The sequence below is a fragment of the Suricata suricatta genome, chromosome 14 (assembly GCF_006229205.1).
Source record: "Suricata suricatta isolate VVHF042 chromosome 14, meerkat_22Aug2017_6uvM2_HiC, whole genome shotgun sequence".
In the NCBI taxonomy this organism is placed as follows: domain Eukaryota; kingdom Metazoa; phylum Chordata; class Mammalia; order Carnivora; family Herpestidae; genus Suricata; species Suricata suricatta.
This window is the reverse complement of record NC_043713.1, coordinates 59,998,247-60,000,007: the sequence shown is the minus strand read 5'-3', so window position 1 is coordinate 60,000,007 and position 1,761 is coordinate 59,998,247.

Sequence of the window (1,761 nt, the reverse complement as noted above, 5' to 3'; positions counted from 1 at the left end):
TACAAAATCCAGGGAAAGAATCTTCTACTTATCAAGGCCTAAGAATAGACTCATGTAGTCTTACTATCACGGAGGACATTTGTGTATTTGAGAACAAACCATTTCATATTCAGTTTCACGATTGGACACATTTTTCCTGATCCTGAAACCAAATATCTGGGTTATGTGTACCTACCCTCTCTTACCAGGCTCCAGGGGTGACATGACATTAACTCCTTTCCAAGCAGCTAAGCAAATAAATTGTAAAACCAACATGCTTTGTATTTTAAAAGTTATAAAAAATCTGTAAACTTTCTTGTTGTTTTTTTTAATGTTTATTCAGTTTTGAGAGCAGGGCGAGAGCAAGAGGGCATGAATGGGGGAGAGTCAGAGAGAAGGAGACAGAGGATCTGAAGCAGGCTCTGTGCTGACAGTAGAAAGCTTGATGTGGGGCTCCAAGTCGTGAACCCCGAGATCATGACCTTAACTGAAGTCAGACGCTTTACCAACTGAGCCACCCAGGTTCCCCAGAAATTTCTTGTTGTCCTTTTAAAAAATCTTTTTAATATTTATTTATTTTTGAGAGAAAGAGGCACAGAGTGTGAACAGGGGAGGCTCAGAGAGAGACAGAGACACAGAATTAAAAGCAGGCTCCAGGCTCTGAGCTGTCAGCACAGGGCCCAACAATGGGCTCGAACTCCAAGCGTGAGATCATGACCTGAAGTCGGCTGCTTAACCGACTGAGCCACCCACGTGCCCCAGAGCTTTTTTGTGTTAAAACACTGATATGGGGGTGCCTGGGTGGCTTAGTTGGTTGAGTGTGTGACATTGGCTTAGGTCATGATCTCATGGTTCATGCGTTCAAGCTCCACATCAGGCTCTCTGGTGTCAGCACAGAGCCTGTTTTGGATCTTCTGTTCCCATCTCTCTGTGCTCCTCCCCTACACAGGCTTGCTTTCCTTCTCTCTCTCTCTCAAATAAATAAATAAATAAATAAATAAATAAATAAATAAATATTAAAAATTGTTAAAAATTAAAACACTGATATGAAGTGTATTCAGAGATTACCCTTGTGGTACCCCTGTTGTAAGTCTCTAGTCCTCTATTAAGCCCTCAGTTTACATCTTATTTAAATACTTCTGGGGACAACTTTAAAGTTCCTTCAGGGTCTTTATTTATTTATTTATTTATTTATTTATTTATTTTCAACTTCATATGTAGTTTATTGTCAAATTGGTTTCCTTATAACACCCAGTGCTCTTTCCCACAAGTGCTCTCCTCCATGACCATCACGCCCTTCCCTCTCCCCCTTCAGCCCTCAGTTCGTTTTCAGTATTCAAGAGTCTCTCATGATTTGCCTCCCTCCCTCTCCCTAATTCTTCCCCCCGTCTTCACCTTCCCATGGTCCTCTGTTAAGTTTCTCCTGTTAGACATATGAGTGAAAACGTGGTATCTGTCCTTCTTTGCCCGACTTATTTCACTTAGCATGACACCCTTGAGGTCCATCCACTTTGCTGCAAATGGCCAGATTTTTCTTTCTCATTGCCATGTAGTACTCCTCGTGTATATATACCACATCTTCTTAATCCATTCATCAGGTGATGGACATTTAGGCTCTTTCCATGATTTGGCTATTGTTGACAGTGCCGCCATGAACATTGGGGTACATGTGCTCCGATGCATCAGCATTTCTCTATCTCTTGGGTAAATCCCTAGCCGTGCTATTGCTGGGTCATAGAGGAGTTCTATGGATAGTTTTTTGAGGAACCTCCACACTGTTTT